Source organism: Haemaphysalis longicornis, unplaced genomic scaffold, assembly GCF_048455015.1.
Source record: "Haemaphysalis longicornis isolate Haplotype H1 unplaced genomic scaffold, Haemaphysalis longicornis Haplotype H1 scaffold_7, whole genome shotgun sequence".
In the NCBI taxonomy this organism is placed as follows: domain Eukaryota; kingdom Metazoa; phylum Arthropoda; class Arachnida; order Ixodida; family Ixodidae; genus Haemaphysalis; species Haemaphysalis longicornis.
In genome coordinates, this window is record NW_027526422.1 from 121,070,064 (window position 1) to 121,089,106 (window position 19,043).

Sequence of the window (19,043 nt, forward strand, 5' to 3'; positions counted from 1 at the left end):
TGCGAGAATTTGATGCTTTGCTCATTTTCTGTTTTTTACGGCGGCACCTGCAGGTAGTTTGTTCCAAGGGTACTTCTCGGCGTCTCCATCGCCGGTATACGACGGCGAATCCGTCCTCCGAGCGCAAATGCCAAGCAGTAGTGCTGCCGGTTCGGAAGTCTTTCGGCCACGCTGCTTTTGATGCGCGAACCATGAACCACTCGGTAACTAGTCTTTGCTGGTAGAAATTTGCTGCTGGCTTTGTCAGTGTGGCTTGTCTAAACCCCTAGAGGTGGAGGAATATTCGTTATGGCATGTAGGTTCCGGCGCAAATGAGAGCAGCTACACCAAACATGAAGGGCCGCTGAAGCTGCACGCCCATGCCCTTGTATATCCTCACGACGGGCTGACAAGAAATGGAAGTGCTAGTTTCTTTTCTTACTGTTGCAAAAGTTTGATAAGTGTGGCGAAAGCTTTTTTGTGAAGCAACTTTACTTGCCGCCATACCCCCAACTGAAAGGCTGGCTGGCCACGCACTTCGTCAATTTGGTCAACCAGCTTCAATTTTTTTTTTTCATCCCGTCACAAAAACGGGAATTGTCATGCGTTGCAAGTTACGGATTGACGGCGTTGTTGGCATAGTCTCGTAACTGGGCGGGAATACTTCACCTGCCGAGTTTGACTTTCAGATTTCCGGTCAAGAAGCCCAAGCGGCAGTCGGTTTATAGGACCGTAGTTGTGTCGGTGCGGGAGCGGTTTGTTGTGCGCGAGTCTGGCCAACTTTTATAGAAACTTATCCAACTGCATCTCGGAGGCAGTGCTCCTTAGGCCGATTCCCGCGTAACTTACGCCCACGCTCGTGATTTTTATATTCTAAAACAGACATCAGAACATAAGGTATGCGATTTCGTCGTCGATCCTTTACGCGGTGGAAGGTTATTCTTGCATCGTGGTCGCAAAAAAAAAAAAAAAGAAAACCGTGATTGCATAGGTGGCGGTGGGTCGGGCGTAATGTTTGCTTCGTCTGCGGAGCATTATGCATCAGGACGGGGGTGAACAAGTTCGTGCGTCTTCGGGGAGACGCCGTTAGTGTCACGCGCGTATCTTTACGAGCGTAAACTCGGTCGTGTTTGTGCCTTATTGGCACTGCTTTGTCTCGATATTCAAATGTGCAACTTTGGGTGGTCGTGTGCAGTCTTTCTTGAAGTTAAATTTACGAAGCAAAACAAAGCGTTCGTTCCGCCTTCCCCGTCGATCCTCGGGACGCAGCGAGGGCGATAGGGTGTGGGGATTAGGAGGCGCAGTGGAGATCGTGGCGGCGGCTGCCCCCCATTTCCAGTTTGCGGCGCCTATTTAGTTCTCTCTCGCATGCATAGACGACATTGCGGGGCGTTGGGCGCGTGCGCGCCGCCGGGATCGGCGTTCCCAATCAGCGGTGCCAATCTGAGTGGAAAATGAGTCCGAATGAGCGAGCAGCAGCCGGATAGGCATCGCGACGAGAGGCGTTCGGGACCGATTTCCCTCCCCCTGTCCTGGAAGAGGCTGCAGGCTTGGTTTTGGTCGACCCGCTGCATGCCGGCACTACCTGTCGCCGGCTCCTCCGCCCAGCCTCGCCGGCAGGCTCCGCGGCGACGACTCGGCGAGGAGGAAGAGGTTCCGCGGCTACTCTGCCGTCGGAAACTGGTTGAAAGCTGTGCGTGAGAAGAAAGGCCGACCAGGAAAGCGGTGTCGCTCGTATCCCCCCCCGAGGCGGCGAGAGAGATAGCGGCCGGTCTTGCCAGGTTCTGCCCCTTCCCCCCCTGGAGCAGAGGCAGAGGCAGCAGCGAGAAAGCGCGCAGCGCAGCGCAATCGCGTTGCCACGCTCCGCCGAGGTCCGCGCCGCGTGGCGCTGCCGCTAGCGTCGTCGACGACTGCTCCAGTCCAGCAGCAGCAGGACTTGGCCGCCTGACCGCGACGCTGCGCGGATCGCTCTGTGTGCGCGCTGCCTGCCTGGCCTTCGTCCGCGCCCGGTGTTCGACGGCAGCTGCTTCTCCTGGTGACGACAGTTCTCGCTCGGATTACTCGCGACCACTACTCTCGGCGTGTTTGTTACTACCGGTCCGCCCACTGCTTTCCTCTGATTGAGCCACGCCGGTCGACACCATGCGGTGCGTACACTCCACTGCCATTCTCTCGACGCTGCGTTGTTTCTGCCCTAGTCTGTTTGCGGACGGAGTTACCGGGGTGGGGGTCGACGAACCGTTTCGCGCCGGGACCTCGTGGCGGACCGCCGCTGACGTTGGCCGTCGCGCGACGGTGCGGACACGCGGCGTGGCGGTGATGTGGCGCCTCTCTGAGCATACGGTGCGGCCAGCTTGACCGCCGCGGCTGCGCGTTGGCACGGTCAGTTTGCCTATTACGCCGCAGGGGGCCATTCGACGCGTGGACGCTTTTAAACGAGTTTTTGCCGTCTTTTTTTTCTTCTGCGCACAACGAATGCGAGACGTATTTTCATTGGCGTGTTTGGGAGTGATCTATGTTAGCATCTGTGCAGCACTCCGTTAACACGTGACAGTACCGCCGCGGCTCGGACGTCGGGCCGGCCTTTCATCGTCCGCCGAGCAGAGGTTCTCGCGAGCATATTGCAGCGCGCGCGAGCCACGTGGACGGGTCATGTGCGCCTTCCTTCCGTCTGCCTCTCGACGTCCGCGCGTCTCAACTTCGCGCCTCGCTGTTCGTCCCCACTGGACTCTGTTCGTCGTCGGCTCTTCTCATTCGGCGGCCCCTGCCGCCCCGCCGCGCGTGGGTGGCGAACGCCAACGTCCGCTCTTTTTTCTTCCGTCGCGTTTGAGACGGGAGGACGCGCTCCTTCATCGCAGTGAGGGGGGATCGATCGGTTGTTTGTGCCCTGTCGTCGCTTTTGCCTCCCACGCGCTCCTCCCGGGTTCAACAGTGCGTGCACTAGTTTGCACCGGGTAACCGAGGATAGCCGACCCTTCCTGGAAAACTTGAAGGTAGCGCACTTAAACACGGACGCTAGCGAAAGAAATGACAAACCACGGCGCGTCTTTCGCTAGTGTCCGTGTTTAAGTGCGCTACCTTGAAGATGTCCCATATGCATTACCAACTAGCCCAGTTGTCCCTCCTTCCTGGAAAAACCCCCTTTGCCCGGCGCAGGAAGTGGGGCACGTGTTATTTGTCAACCGATGGAAACGGCGTGTTTTCTTTTTGATCTCCCACTCGTCTTACGCTGAGGACGACCTGCCGTATTACTCTACATTCGTACACCCCTCCTATTCTTTCGTTTTTTTAGTACAATCTCAGATTCCGAGGCTGTTGTGTAGGGTTGTCGACGCTAGTTTTGGCTATAGTCTCGCAACATACTGCCATTTGTGGAGACCGAGGAACGGGTGCATAGTAAAAACCCTTCTCATATAATTCTCTGGTCATCCTCACGAGGTAGAGTGGCAGGTGTCACTGTCACCCCTGTTGGTACGGGTGTAATCTTCACCCCATATGTTCCCGTTCGCAGCATACGTCAGGGCTTGTGCAACTGCGAAAGGCTGCCTCTCCGCCGCCCCCTCCCCCTTTTTTTTTCTTCTGGTAATGGCTGGCGAATGTTCTTGTCCTCCACTGCTCTACTCGTTCTGATGTGTTTTTTTTTTCGACCGCTAGCAACATCGCGTGGGCAGTAGGAAGCGCAGTGACTGACATGAATCGGCGCCCACCACTTTCTAAAAGCGGCCGTCGTTGACAGAGCCGCACCGCCGCCGATATTGGAATTCCTGTTTGAGTCGCGCCTTGAGAGATTCGGGTGTTCATATATATTCCTAGCTGGGGCATGCCCACGTGCTCGCCTTCTCGTTATCTTGCCGTCTGGAGGACGTCCGTGTGCGCGGAGGTTGTTAGCAAACTTTTGTGCTTTTATGGCGGCCGCATGCTACTTAGCCCGTTGCTTCTCCTTCCCTGTCCACGTAGACGTCGCCTCCTGGCCAAGTTCGCGCTACAGTGCTGCAGCGGTCAGCATTTACCGAGTAGCGTTAACGCCTAACCCTGCGATCCACCTGCTTCCCCCATGGTACACGGAATCTGGAGCGGGTATTTGGCCTGCTGTTCAGTTATTCGCCGCAGTAGCTCCACTGTTCGCTGCCGCCAATTCCTTTTGTTTGCTCGGAATCTGAATGGCGGGTGCGCGCCGGCCCCAGTAAACTTCGACTAACCAACAAGAGGACACCGACAAAGTGTGCCATAGCTGTTCAATAGCGCATTATGACCGAAAGGTTTCTGGGCCGCAAAACTACAACTTGACCATCCTCCTCCTCTCGTACAGTGGCAGCTGTTACGTCCAGTGGCGTCACCTCGCTTCAAAGGGATTTGCAACATTTTTCAGCGACCATTCGGACTCCCCGTAATGGTGCAATCGGTTGCGATACAGATCTCCACCCGCGATGTTTTCTTTTTTTTTTTTTTTTTTAAATCCGGGCAGTATCCCAGCAGTTACGCGAGATGAAAGGTCCCTTTCGCCGTATCGATGGGCCGCTCCTTTTCCGCTGACTGCCGCACTTCCGCCACGCGAAGGCTGCGCGCTCTCCGGACCCTGGGAGCGAAAGCCTTCCGATATTCGCTGAACTGCGTATGTTGCTCGCACTGAGCAGTCCTGCACTTCCCGTGGTCCGCGCGCCTCAGAGCTGGTCGCCGTGTTAGCCGGTGTAGAAGTTATAGCAGCGCACTGATCCATTTGATTGCATCACTCGAGTGCTAGCGTGCGCACTGAAAACGCTTTAAGAGAACTTTGCCTGGCTTTTGTTACCACATAGCTACGGTCTGCTTTTGTTACGGCTGCGCGTTGGGGTTCGAAAGTGGAAAAGTTTATATGGTGAAAAAAAAAAAGTGAACTGTAAGGAGGATGGTGAAGCGTCAGGAATTTCATTCAGGTTGTTTCTTTCGTAGAGAATCATTCTTTCTTGGGACTTGTTTTGTTTCCCCGTTGCCGTAAGTCCCTTCCTGTTGTACTCGTTGCATTATGACTGGCGCGTCCAAACTACAGTCGTGACTTTCCCGTAACCTCGACATCACAATTGGGCTGACCTGCGCATTCAGGCAGCTCTCGGAGTCTAGTCAGGCAAAGAAAAGATTGTGGCCATACGCTGTTGCCTGCCCCGCCACCCTCCATTAGTTCTGTGCACTTTTTTCGTGCTCTCTGGTGGCCAATAGGGATGGCAGGAGAGGAAAAGGGGCGCAACTCGCTCGTCTCATGAGGGAGCCGTCCCACGGCACGCCGGGACGGGTTCGCGCCGAGTTTAGCCACATCCCCCGTAGGAGCTTAACCGTAGCGTCGTCCCCGCAGGCAGAGATAGCGCTCAATTTGAGAAGGCAATCAATTTGAATGTGATCGCTGGAGTGGGGTGTCTACACATAACGACTACAGTGCCTTCCTGTGGCACTTCTTTACATCATGAGAGCGAGATTATGTGTGCTCTTTTGTTTTTGATCGTTTTACGCATGTGTGTAAATGCGCGCTGCGCCGGTAAGAGCAGCTGCAGCGTGTCTTCTCAATTCTTTTTCTTTGCTACTCGTTGCTGCGACAGCTCGAATGAGCATTGTTGTCAAAACTTGCGATCGGTGAGCAGAGACAGCGAAAGGACAGCCATATATAGGGCAGCCAAAGGGCGAGGGAGGGTAAAATTCTGCTGTCGCCGCGGCTGGGAAAGTTCCTCTCAAGGGCACTGGCTTCCATACATGGTCTGAACTTTCCGCCATAGCCTTCAAGTGGGTCTTCTAACGCACATCATTATCCACTCCGTCAAGGTCGGGTGTACTGTCGTCATACGCGATATGCACTGCACATGACGTCCTTTCCAGTGCACTGCTGTCAGGCTTCTCAGCGCTATTCGAGATAAGAGCGGCAGTTAAGTTTGCGCCCTTTCGCCGTGCACCCGCTGCACTGACATGGCGGCGACAGGGGGGTCAGTGGGAGCTTCAATATTCTAGGCACTGCAGCGCGTTTTCTACAAGAGTAAATGGCGGATGAGTCCCCCCCTCCACACACGCACAGGCGTATGTTTCTGTAGTTATAGCGCAATTTTGCTTTGGCCTTAGCCTGTGCGACAAAACGGGAGGCACGCGGTGAAGTTGGGAGGCGGGAGGGGTGTTTGAGACGTACGGACGGACAGATGTTTGGCTGGAGCCGAGCGTACATGATGGTAATCAGTAGAGAGTTTTAGCAGTACGTTCGTTACGTTCGTTACGTTCGTTCCGTTGCTACCGGGTTTACCGGGACCCGACTGCGCATGCGCGCGTACGTACCGGGTTCTTTCCGTAGAGTGAGACGGAAAACGTGTTTTAGCACTCCGTAGCGTCGTACCGTTAGTTCCGTGTGACGGCTGATTAGCCGAGTAGTTGCAAAAATCCGCACGCTAAAAATACGTAAATAAACAACGCAGTTTCCCCTAAAGCATTGCAAATCTAAAATAAATCGCGCTCGGCCGGACGCATTGTGAGGCAGGGGCTGCGGTGGCGGCGACGGCACCAGAGCGAGCGCAGGTGACGACATGGTCGCGCGCCGTTCACGTGGAGGAATGGCCTTGGCCTTGCCCGATTGAAGCGCTAGACACATGTACAATTGGTACACGCGATTCGTATGCGACTGATCGTTACGACTGTCACCACGACTAGTCGTACGCGTGAATGTGAGACACATGGCCCGACGCGGGTGTGCGATGCCTCGTCGGCGCCGCTCCGCCCACTGTTTTTGCACCATGGTCAACTACGACGATCGCTGAGCTGAATTTGTAGATTCCGCGGGTTTGTACGCAAGAAATGGATAAAGCAGGCAATCGTGAAGCGTTTTCTGCATCGGAAACAGTCCGCGCACACGCCGGTCGCGCCTGCCAGCTCGGCACACTCAGCGGCTCGAACCGGCGCAGACCACGGTAGCAACCGCTTGTCGCTGTTCTTCCAAATCAATCTGATCACTAAAACGAAGTTCCACCTGCGAGAAAGTAGGTGTTAGTGTGGTGAAAAATTGTGCTAGGGATTGTTCTCGGGGCTTATTTTAAAAGCGGCGATCAGATATATCTGCCGCGATGCAAGCATATGCTGACCGGCCATGGATGCCGCGGCGCGCGGTGCGGCGAGTGGCCGAGAGATGGCGATACCTGCCTCGGAAGCATCGAAACAGGCTACGCAGATGTCTCGGTCACCGGTCGCTCACGGCAGTTGTAGCTCAAATAAAGTTTCACATGCGAGAAAGGGGATGATAGTGAGGTGAAACGTTGTGTTACGGAGTGTCATTCGCAGTTGCACAGATAGCGGCGATCAAATATTCGCCAGGACGCTAAGCCTAAAGTTTCTAACACCCGAGCAAGCCGGTTGCGGGCTCCGGATACGGTAACACGGAAGCAGAGCGCCGGGAGAGACGCCGGCCGCGTACGGAACAAATGGCGCATGCGCAGTCGGGTCCCGGTAAACCCGGTAGCAACGTAACGAACGTAACGAACGGAGCATACGTACTGCTAAAACTCTCTAGTATTGGGCCTTCCGGTAGCGCGAGCGATTGACACCGCGGAAGCGCGGAAGAACATAAGGGGAAGCACGAGAGGTTGACACGGGTTGCATTTCGCAACGCACTTAAGAGCCTGATAATTCAAGCGTCCTCCCCGCTCCCTTCTAGAGAGCACGGCCCGATGCCGCGCGGTTGTGTAACCCAGCCTCCAGTCGGCGGCGTATTGAGGTTCCCGGTAGCGCTCACGCTCGAGTGCGCTGGCGTCGGGCCGTGTGCGCGAGAGCGCGTCTCTCGCGCTCTTCCCACCCGACCTGGAGCTTGGCGTTGCGGGAAAAGCGGTCGTTCGCAGTGCTTTCCTTCCGCCTAGCACGTGCGTGCAGCGTTCGTCACTCCCTTCAGCTGTGTTTGGTCGCTCGTTTTTCCTCGCCTTCTTCGGCGAACCTGCTGTGAAGCGGCCTTCGTTTCCCCTACGCACGCTGGCCTCTTCGCACCTTGTGCCTTGTCCGGGAACGCGAAAGCTGATTTAGGATTTCGTTTTGCATTGAAATGCATTATTGGGTCCCGTTAACGAATTGGCCGCGGGCTAGTCACAAAGAACCCTCCATTGCCAGCAGCCTAGTGCACAGACAACCGAATTTTGCCGAGTATATTTTCTCTATTCCAAATGAAAGAGTATCGGTTAGGCGCCTTCACACGGAACACTTTTGCTGATAGCGCCCTAGAACTTTTAAAACCGGAATTTTTGGATCCACCAGCCATACGTGGCCTGCGAAAAGGATTTCTGGCGATCATGATAGTGATTGCGTCAGTGGGAAAAAAGAGGTATTTAACAAAAATGGCGTTTGCACAGGTGGTACAAGGCTGGAGAAACGGCAGAGCTGGCGGCCCCTCGCCTCTCTTCTCGGAAGCCCGGCTGTTGCACCTCACAGGGATTTTGTCCGCAGCCTTTCACAAACATACATCCCAAAGTGGACCGCGTTAGTACGCGCTAGAACCCGTGGCAAACGGCTTCGCGAAGTCCGCGAACTCGGCGTCTGTGGTCCCACTTCAGACGCGAACGCACGTGAACTGGCGATGAGAACAGCGCGCGAGATATCATGCCACGAACGCTGGGCAGTGTCCGATGCCGGGCGCTCGGCTGGGTTGAGTTTTCTGCTAACGCTCGATGGCGGAACTATAGTTCATTCCACAAGGTGCACTGTGGAAGCTACATTGTTGTTAATAAAGCGCCCATTGAAGGCGCCTAACTCGCCGTGAAGGAAGCGACAAAAGGCGCCGGGGCCTTGCGGTTCTACCGGCCGAGAGGGGAGACTGAAAGGCCTTTTCGAAACCCTCTTCGCGGTAGTGGGCGCTCTATTGACAACAGTGTAGCCGCCACAGTGCTGCATGCAGCTTGTGGTATGAACTATAAAAGCTTAAACAGCTGTGCCGCGAAAACTTATCCCCGGCTAATACACTAATGTGCAACCGTTGCTATTCCTGTATGCGGTTTTGAGTCACACGTTGAAACCAGCGGAGTTATTTGGATACGTACGGTAGTGTCACGCTTTGACGCTACATGGTGCCACCGTTCAGACTTCAGAAATTTCAGTGCAAAATTGAAATTATTCCTGCCTGTTTATTTAGAAATTCCTTGCGCTTACCCCAGCATATAAAACACTGGCTTTCGTATTAGCTAGAGGAACGTACTCCACAAAAATCGGTTGTCTATCCCTTTGAGCCCACTGGCAGCATGGGATTCCAATTGGCGTGTGAAGGCGGTGAAGGGGGAGTTGGTAGATGATTTTATACAGTGCGCATACTCCGCATTTACAGTGCATGTGCGGTTTACTTCAGTTGCCGTAGACACCGTGCGAACTTTTCAGTTCAGAATTTTAAGCCGCATCTTAATGTTCGGAAATTAGCCCTGGCCAGCTAACATGAGAAGCTCGACCACACTGCATAATCGCGATTTTTTGCTTGCGGTTCGAAATACGCATCTCCTGGGTTCGCCCTCAGATGCGTTACCGTTCTGGCTTGTGTCGCGAATTTTTGGGACCAAGCGCGCATTAGCAACTGTAAAGCTACGTGCACTCTAGCGTCGAACTTGCCATGCCAGGGCGGCACGGTAAGTTCGACGCTAGAGTGCACGTAGCTTTTAAAGGAGCCATGAGGACAAAACAAAAGTTCGGTTCATTCGAAAGATTGCCTCAATAGAATGATACTGACACCACTGTTAACGCACACTTCGCTCAAATAAGCTACATAACTAGGAAAAAACGGAATGGCCATGCGATTAACTAGCTCATTTCCCGCTACAGAACCTATGATGTCATATGAGCCCAGCTGTGCGATTGGCTGAGGACGGGAAAAGCAAAAGCAAATTAGGCACGGCTTATAGGCTTTCCGAACGAACTATTTGCGCTTAAGTGTGATGTATATTCATTTTTCAGCAGTAAGAACGGTGCACCCGCCGCGGTGGCTCAGTGGCTAAGGCGTTGCGCTGCTGAGCACGAGGTCGCAGGTTCGATTCCCGGCCGCGGCGGCCGCTTTTCTGATGGAGGCGAAAAGCAAAAACGCCCGTGTGTACGAGATTTCGGCGCACGATAAAGATCCCCAGGTGGTCAAAATTAATCCGGAGCCCTCCACTACGGCGCGCCTCATCGCCTGCGTTGCGTCGGCGCATTAAACCCTACGATCAATCAGTAAGAACGGTGCGGTAAACAATGAAAGTTACGAAAACGCACGTAAGCATAGGAGTACCGATGCGCACTGCTGTTGGTACTAGGCGCACTATGCTTGTTTTAGCTGCACAGCACTACGCCGCTTTGAAGTGTTTACAGAACACTGGCCGATTGGCGTAAGCAGCGTTGTCTTACGTGACCCTGTTTGTTGAGTATACCGCAGGTTTCACGAGACGATCACTTTTTACAGTAACAAAAACAAGCCAGGCGCAAATACGCTCAAAAAAAAAAATCCCGCGCCTTCCCGTGAGGGCAACACGAGTAAATGCAGAGCATTGGGGGTCGTTAACGCCGCGTAAAGTCGCGTTAGGGTGGGTAGTTGGGTCGTAGTCGCGTTGGTGTTGGTTTAGGGTAGAGAGAGGAGAGTAAAGTCGCGTTAGGGTGGAGCGAGCGTCAACCAAGGAAGGAAGGAGCAACGCAGTGACTGAAGCACGAGCGACCGCTAGCCGCTTTATATTTGCAGCACGCGCAGTAGAGGGAGAGCAGTATGGGGGGGAGAGCGCGCATGCGCAAGCAGCGCGCGCCCTTCCACGCCCCATCGCGCTGCTATCACGCACCTGTTAGGCCGAGACCGCGACGGAGCGAACGGGCTGACTACGACGCATGCGCGCGCCAGCTGCTGTTGAGAGAGAGGAGGGAAGGAGGAGAGGCGCACCTGCTGCGGACGCGGAGCTGTGGACGCCGTCCGACGCAGGAAGAGGCGAGGCTAAGAAATGCTCTGCATTTAAAACAAAGCAACGGCGGAGAACGGTTCGTGGATGACTATAGCAGCGCCATCTGGGAGGTCTGACGGATAGCAAGGCCGCAAACCCGAATGATGCAGTGGAAGTTCGCTTGAATGCACGCACTTCTGACGTCATTGCTAACATTACGAAAACCCACGATTTGGCGCGAGGATCAAAATTTTAATCTAAATTGATCAATTTCTCAGTGAACACGGCAGCATTTGCTGCCGGACAAGCGCTGTGGGCACTATAAAACGCGAACTCTTTCGAATAAAACAATCTTGTATTCTGTCTTCATGGCTCCGTTAACGCTGACGCGTAGTATGGGCTTCTACATACAGTGTAGCTTTCAGGGTGCGCCGCATTGAGTCCTTTGGAGCGTGCCGGAAGTGAAAATGCGAGAGGACTGTAGATAACTGGTAATCTGGCTACGGTATTATCTCTGGCCAAACGAGGCTCTTGATGTTCGTGCGGGCGAAAGCAATTATCGCGGTAGCTCCCGCACTGCGTGTGCAAGCGTCGCGAAATTGCCGGCTTCATTGTATCGCGTGCCTTCGAGTTTGAAACCACGTGCTGCCTGCCTGCAAGCACTGCAGCATTTGGGAAAACTTGCCGACGAATGAGACCTCCGCGCAGTTGGTGCAAACCGTGGTAACTTGGGAGGGAACGGGCATGGTTTCCGCGTGCTCTGGCATGTCTTGTCCGTGCTGTTTTCGAGTTGGATAGACTGCTATGCAAGACGCTCGAGCGCTGCAGCACGAGGTGTCGTATCGGTGTGTTCTGTGTGCCGAAGCTGCACTCTGACTATTGATTGGTTGTGCGATGACTTGCCGCTTCGGCAGCGGCCGCAGAATGCCAGCCAGCATCTGTCCGGAGTTGGTCCCCGTGTGCCCGCTGACTGACTCCGTCACCAGCGGTAGCTGGGATACGAGCGAGCCCCTCAAAATAATGCAAGCGCTTCCATACGCGTGCGCAGATATCATCACAGGGTTTTAAGGCGCAAGAAAAAAACGCGGACACTAGGAGAAGAAACGAGCAAGGCAAACGAAGCGCCACTTCCAACTAAACTCTACTAAAGAAACAAAGAAACGCCTTAAAACAGTGTGATCATGTCGAACCAAGTGGCCCACATCAAGCTGTTGCTATTGCAGATATAATGCCCGCGGGGGAGGTCCCTTGAGAGCACGGGACTCCCGGTGATTGAGCAGGCACGGGGTCTGCTGCTGGCAAAAGTTCGGAATCCCCGAGCCAGAGATATGGGGAACCGTAGCCCGGCTAACCGATGCGCGTCGCTGTGCGTGTACGGTGTGCGCAGAGAAATGACAAGCGTGGCGCGGCTGCACGCCCCGTGATCGGCGCGGATGATTTCGTCTCGCCTCGCTGTTTCCTTCGCCCACGTTCGAGCGGCAGCGCTTATCGATAGGGGAGCGGCTTTCCGCGCGTGACTATTGCAAGGCTACCTGTCGGCAAGGTCGCCAGCCGAGCAGCGACCCAAATTTTTAACCACCGAGGCGGAGGGACTTTTGGCCCAGAGTTTCGTGACTTCCCTTTCGAGAGCACGCGTCCGTCTGTCGGAGCTTGCGAAACAAGCCGGGCCCTCGTACGGGGGACGCGTTCCATGCGCTTGTATTGTTCGTCTCGCGCGCCGCCGTCCCGTGCGAGGTCGCAGGTGTGTGTACGGCGGCTATCGGGCCCCCCTGCTGTGGGATTATTGGAGTCGGGCAGCCGCTCGAACCGTGCCGCGTTTTTTTCATTGAGTCTCGTGTGTTCGAATAGCTGGCAATATGAATACGGTATCCTTGAAGGTAGTTTTTAGCGGGAACACGGAGTAGGTTGGAAATGCTCAGTGCCTGACACCCACCCCATGCGCGCACGCACTTTTCTTTGGGGAAGCGAGTTCTGTCAAAAAGGTGCGCAGGCAGCAGCAGTTCGCGTCTACTATGGTCTGAGCGATGCTCTTTGTTGCACGTAATATCGGGAGGTTTACTTTCGTGCGACTTTGATTCGGGTGTACTTTTGTAACATGCATATGGCACTAAACTATCCATTGCGCTGTCACGAATCAGGTGATGAGTTTGGTTCATGACGGCGTAGGCCACATACATCACATGCGTTCGTCCATGCGTTGCACCCGAGAGCGTGTCCTTTCAACCCACGTTTAGTATCCCCAGGTGGTTTAAATTGGCTCGCAGTACCCCACTACGGTGTGCGTCATAGCCCAGGTTTGTAGCTTCAGTGCGTTAACACCAAATGTAATTATTATTCTCAATTCTGCCCGCAAATTGGGCCAATCATTCCAGTTACAATCAGGGGGATGTGGTTCTCCTGGAATTCGAACTGGTTCCTCTCGTGGGCGCGTTCGCTTCGGTTGAGCCCCGAACGAGCGTGCTCGTGCAGTCCACCTCACCACGGTGGCCGTGCGCCAGCGGCGACGCCGCTGTTCATGGGCGTGCCCCGTATGTATGTATGTGCGGAACGCAAAGCGCTTATCGCGTTCCGCGCCCGCAGAGGTCGTTCGAAAGCGCGGCGGCAATTGCCGCGCGGAGAGCGCACCGCTTGGTCGCCTAAACACGCCCCGCGCGAAGGTGATTGTCTATCTGACCCGCGTGCACATTGCGGCATCAGATCTGCCCCTAACGAAGTGCGCCCCTCGTGGAAGCGCCCGAGGTGCGGATTGCTGGCAGCCGCCGTAAACTGGGCCACCGTAGCCGGGCTCCCCTGATGGATGATCGGGCGCCGCACATTGTTTCAAGGTGCGGCCGCCGCGTGTCCCCTAGGCGCCGGGCTTCCTTGACACTGTTTGGTCGACGCCCCGAGACGACCTCTTCTCCGAGCAGCGGCGTCCTTCGCCGTCTGCGGCGACGCGCGCCCTAATGTGTCGCCGTCTCCTTGGCCCGCCGCAGTGCCTGCCCGCGGCGCCCGCTTGATTGCACTGCTGCGCGCGCGCTGCTCGGCACGCGCGGAGCCGCCCGCTTCTTCGACGTTCGAATCCTGATCCCTGAGGAGGTCGGTAGGTGGTCGTGCTAAGCCTAACGGCGCCCACAGGCTGCTTTCTTGTCCTCGGTAGCTGTAGAGTGAACTAGTGAATTCTAGTTTGCTCTAGTAGCCGAGAGCCTCGGATAATGGGAACGCCATCGCCGGTGGCCGAGGTATCCGCGCGAAAGAGCGCCGTGAAGATACGAATGAAGGCCGCAGGTGGACGTCCTCATTGAGTTCCATTGCGTGTGGCAGTAATCGCGTCCCTTCACGTCATCCCATTGTCAAAACTTGGGTGCGCACATCGGCAGTCGCCTGATCCGCTGTGGGCGTCGGCTGTAGCAGGTGGAAGCGTTTGCTGCGAGTCTTGGACAACACCCGCGAGGCAGGCATTAGGCCCCTGATATTGTTAGGGAACTGGGGAGGAACACTTTCTGTGGCGAGAGCTCCTACCCAGTGCCAGCCGCCGGCGAGGACAGAGCGCGGAGCAGGCGTCTTTGGGCGGCGCAGCCGTGGTGTCTCGCTCTGATAAGCGCGGCTGCTGCTGCTGCCCCCGTCTCCTCGATTCGCGCTGATCCGGGCGAACGGAGGAGCGTTTAGCGCTGTTTGCTTTGTCGCCGCGTTTTCGTTTCCCGCTCGATTCCTCGCTGTTGGCAGGGGCGCGCAAATGTGTCTGCTGCTGCAGCGGAGGAGACGTGTCGTCGTCAGATTTCGAGTGTTTCTCCTCTCCGAAACCGGAGCCTCCTCCTGCACGCGGGTCGCCTTTCGCGTGGTACGTGTGTCGCTCGCAATAACCGGCAGCGGTGGAGTTTTTCTGGAAATTTCCTGTCGGGAATGTGCGGCGACCTCGGCCGAGGAACTAATGTTTTTTCGCTGTTTTGTTGCCACGTCGTACTGTAGCACCCGAGAACAAAGTTTGTTCATCAGGTGTTCTTTTTTGCGACTAAGGGAAATGTCGAGGGGCGCGTTACGTGTACACGTTTGGTACCTACGTCCGCCTACTGCACCTCCCTGACGGCTTCATAAAGTAGTGAAAACAGCCATTCTGCTTCCATTCGTTCTTGTCCGGGTCGTTCGCAGCATCAGCTGGTATGTTTGAGCGCGAAATGGAGGGTAAGCGCAGCCCGCGCCATAGTGTAGCTTCCCCCACTGATATCGTTAGCCCGTCGATGTCTTCCGTGGGCTCTTCCTAACCGTTCCTATCCTGTATTGCCAATGAGGCTTACTTTCCCCGGAATGCTCTCTGCTCGTCCTTTCTAGACTCTTCGCCGTCCAGGTGGCCGCCCTCTGTTGCTCGGGCAGCTCACCAGACGTCAGACACCCGCACTGCGATTGATTGATTGTAGGCTTTAGCGCGCCGACGCAACGCAGTCGATGAGGCGCACCGTAGTGGAAGGCTGCGGATTAATTTTCACCACCTGGGGATCTTTGGCGGGCGCCCAAATCTCGCATACGCGGTCGTTTTTGCTCTTCGCCTCCATCAGAAAAGCGGCGGCCGCGGCCGGGAATCGAACCCGCGACCTTGTGCTCAGCAGCGCAACGCCTTAGCCACCGCGGCGGGTTACCCGCACTGCGTGTCTAGACCAACTCCACTCCCCTCTCAACCGCCGTATATCGAGCGCAAACTCGCTCAATTCGAGGTGTATGTGCGTGCTCAACGGAACGAGAAATGCGGCTTGCCGCCTGCTCGGATTCCTCGTTATGCCACCAAGGTTCGCTAAAGCGAGCGTGTGGCGTAAGCGTTCCGGGGCACGTGACGCGTCTGCTGGCGTTCGTTACAGACAGTGCACAGCGATCCTTCCTTCTGCACTCGGCGGAGGAGGGAGCGTAACGTATCGCTCGACACGCGATTTGTAATTGGAGCGTGGCGCGACCGAACTTCGCGCCGACTCCCTCCCTGCTGTAGCGGTGGCGGCGCAATTCCCGCCGTTACAGAAGCGGGAGTCACGGCTAGGAACAAGAAAACAGGGAGGAGCGGATCTCTGAGGGTGCGGGCGGCGGTGTGTGTACTTCTCCCGAGAGAGTCGTTTGCAACCGGGTACGACGGTACGCGCCGCTCGTACGCGCTGAGGAGGCTTCTTGGGCAACGCCGCAATTATGAGCGTCCCGTTTTCATTTCCAAAGCTTTCATTTCGTTGTGCACGTGCTGTCGCATTTGCGATTTCGCTTGCCTAGGCGTCGGATATGCGCCTATACACGTGTGTTTGTGTGAGTGGGTGTGGAGTTCATATTTCGCTGTGTTGGGGGTTGTTTTGTCCGAAAAAAAAAAGTTTTTACCCTTTGTCGCTTCGTACATGCGAGAAAGAGAGAACAGGGCCACTAGTTGCGAAATCACTTTTATTCCGACTCCGACTGTGTGCACCCAAGCTTGATGTCTTCCGGCTCAATCTGTGTAACGTTCTCAATCTCTTCCCCATTGTAAGGCGATTGCGAAGTGCGATGGCGTCGTGCAGTGCGCACCTGCGCGGACCGAATTTCAGCACAGCAGGTTCTCCTGCGTAACCCGGCTATGTTTTTTTTTTACTCAAATTTCGGGCGTATAGCCGGCAGGCAAGCTAGGTTATGCTCAGGAAAAAGACTTGTTTGTAGAGGGGGGAAAAAAGCAACAAAGAACAAGCGAAACTCGGAAGGTAGAGCCACTTTTATTTTTTCTGATGTTTCGAAATGTCGCATGTTTGTTGTATGTTTTGGAAAATAATGGTTAAGTGGGAGGTTTGACCTGAATTTTTCCGCGCTCTTCATTTTCTAAGTAATTTCTTTTTCCTGGGGTTCATGCGCAGGCGTCAGACTTTCTACTGCCCAGCGGCAGTAATGTCATTTCGCAAAAGACCCGGTGTCGTCGTCTGTTTTTGTTAGCTCACAGAGTGGCGAAAAGGTGGAAAGAGGCAACGTCCTCTAAAGGATTTTTATAAGGCCCGAGGGCTCCTGTCGTGACGTCAACAAAAGGGGGCCCACGATCGCCGCCATCTTGTAATGTTCAGTTGAAGAAGTCGCGGCTGAGGTACACGGTATGCTTTCATTGATCTAGCTGCACTGCTTCGTCAATTAATGTTACGAAAGAAGAACAGGCACTTCTTTATAAAACGAGCGCAGTGTTTATTTATAACAGCAGTTTCAAATCCTGTGAAGGTGTTAATGTCAGCCGTTTTATGTTGCAATCGCTCGTCTCACTAAACATTCTTGTGGGCATTACTTTTTGGCGACATTTTAAAGCTTTTCCTTCATTTTCTTTTCTTGTAGCGTAAGCTACACTGGCCGAGGTTGAGCAGTTTCGTGTGGACCTTGAAGGGCCGTGCTGCGCAAATGCGAGGAGCATTGGATTGGATTGAATTGGAAATTGAAGTACGGGTGTGTAGAGAATTGGGTATGCACATTCGCCGGTATGCGCATTCCAGAGGAGTGACGTCATAGCCGCGGCAGACGCACTGGCGCCGGCGCGTGCCCAGCTGTGCGCAACCGTTGCGCTGTAGCCAAGTCTGACGCTGCGCCGGAGCCGCTTGATAGCCGTTACGCGTGGCTCCTGGAGAACCGTGCTGCGCATGCGCGAGGAGCAGTGACTGGACTGGGCTGGACTGGGTTAGATTGGGTTTGATTGAAAATCGTTTTAGCCGCAGTAAGAAACCAGCTGAACCTTAGCTCACGCTGCGTATATCCTGGCATAGCCTAGCTAAGCCACTGCTAATGTTTTATGGAGCACGGCAGTGAAATATGCAACACGTTCAATTATTCTAGTAAGAATGCATAAAAGTTGGATGAGGTATATTGCCGAGTCAATTGGATTACGAAAGTTTTTCTTTTTTTTTTTTCCCTAAAGCGGCAAATTTAACGAGAATTCCTGCCTAAACTATGGCAACTGTGTGAGGTGCTCCGTGCTGTAAGAGGAAGAAATCAGACGATGGATCAAAGAGGGTAATTCTTCCGCTATAGAGTGCGAGGCCGCAAAACCGTAATCAAACCGTAGTTCGCTCGTCACACCCGTGCCCATGTCTTCATCGCTTCTTCATCGCTGCGTGTGAACAAGGCGGTCGCTTATGTATCTGGGCCGATCGCGTAACGTCAGCTTGGTTCATACGTGCGCGATACGGTCCTAGGTGCCGGGAAAATTGACATGGACAGGTCGGTTGCGCAAGCGTTCGTAGTGTCGACCGCAACGCGAGATTCGACGATCGTGTCCTGGTCGGCGACACGGCGCGCGGTCCTGTCATCGCATAACGCCTGCTGTTGATCGTGGCGCTGCGTTATGGTGACGGACGCTGCAACGCGGTAGTCGAGCCGCCGCGACGGCGTTAGTCGGTGACACCGTGCTCTGGAAACGTGGGCCACCGACAGTCGTCGTCCTCGTCTCGCGTGCCCTGGTCACAAGCTTGTCCCCGGAGCAAGCGTCGAAGAGGAGGAAAAACGGCTCTGGCTGCAGGAGCAAATGAGAGCGGCCGAGAAAGCAGCCGCGGTACGGAAAAGAATGGTGCCGCTTCCGGCATGCGCGTGCCTGCGGTCGCCGTCCCCGCTATCATCGTCGTCGCCCCCATTTACCCCATTCGGGTTTTTTTCTCCGCCGCGATGCGCTTTTCCCGGCGCCAGCTCGGGCTCGTTCGCTCGCTTTGGCCGTGGCGCTGTGGCGTCTTTTCTGGTTCGCGCGCGCGAGTGTGCGACTGTCCCGTTTCTCGCTCCCGCGTCGCCGCGCGATAGTGCAGCGCCAGTCGGGCGAGATAGAGTAAGACTTCAGAGAAGAAGGTAAAGAGAGGCCTCCCTGCCAATTGTCAGTCTGCTTCCTTTCGTGATGCTGGCTCTGATTGCCGCCGGGGCAACGATTGCGGCCGGCATTCGTCGTCGTGAATTCACTGTTGTTTCGTGCCTGGAACGTGGCTTGCTGCGCAGTATCCTCCCTGTTCTGTGGCACAGTCGCGTCACAGCACGGTGACAGGCAGCGTTCAGTGACGGTGCTCGGACGCAGCTCGTCGGTCTGTCCTAGAATGTCTCTGAGTGTGATAAAACACAAGGTGTATGATTAGTACGACTGCTGCCCCACAATTGTTCGAGGGAGATTGGATCGAGTGTGTTTTACAAATAACTGCATTACATGCACGAAGAAGCAACGGAACTCCCGTCCAATTCGCTGTTCAGCTCAAAATCGCTCGTTCTTCAGGGAAAGCCGCTGCT

At 55.0% G+C, this 19,043-nt stretch overlaps 1 protein-coding gene across 5 annotated transcripts in view; it reads left to right on the forward strand.

Annotated features, from left to right (window-relative positions):
* Nucleotides 1–19,043, forward strand: part of LOC144146902 (uncharacterized) — a 90,449-nt gene that overhangs the window by 45,110 nt on the left and 26,296 nt on the right. For 2 of the 5 annotated variants that reach the window (XM_077678860.1, XM_077678863.1), the window contains exon 1: nt 1,792–2,126. The exons of the other annotated variants lie outside the window; for them this stretch is intronic. The gene's annotated coding sequence lies outside the window, so the exon portion shown is untranslated. Of the gene's footprint in view, nt 1–1,791; nt 2,127–19,043 lie in introns of those variants that run through there. 5 annotated transcript variants of the gene reach the window in all.